A 310-nucleotide genomic window follows, 5' to 3' on the forward strand; every position below is an offset into this window, starting at 1 on the left:
AGTAAAATGGGAATGAAGGGCACGTTGGGTGGCTCGGTTGCGCATCCAACCTGGCTCAGATTATGATCTCTCAGTTCATGGGTTTGAGCCCCATGTCGGGCTCTGCACTGATGGTGCAGAGTCTGCTTGGGATTCTCTCTCTCTCCCCTCCTCTCTCTGACCGTCCTGACTTGTGCTTTTTTTCTCTCTCTCTCAAAATAAACTTAAAATAATAATACTAAAATAAAATAAAATAGGAATGATACAGAGGAGCTTAGCATGGTCCTTGAGTAAGAATGGCATCCAAATCCATGAAGTCTTCCAAATTATT

At 43.2% G+C, this 310-nt stretch overlaps 1 non-coding gene across 1 annotated transcript; it reads left to right on the plus strand.

Annotated features, from left to right (window-relative positions):
* The first annotated feature begins 202 nt into the window (after positions 1 to 202).
* Positions 203 to 310, plus strand: LOC115300532. Its single transcript, XR_003912702.1, has one exon. It is a non-coding gene; the product is annotated as a U6 spliceosomal RNA (small nuclear RNA).

This window comes from Suricata suricatta, chromosome 8 (genome assembly GCF_006229205.1).
Source record: "Suricata suricatta isolate VVHF042 chromosome 8, meerkat_22Aug2017_6uvM2_HiC, whole genome shotgun sequence".
Taxonomy (NCBI): domain Eukaryota; kingdom Metazoa; phylum Chordata; class Mammalia; order Carnivora; family Herpestidae; genus Suricata; species Suricata suricatta.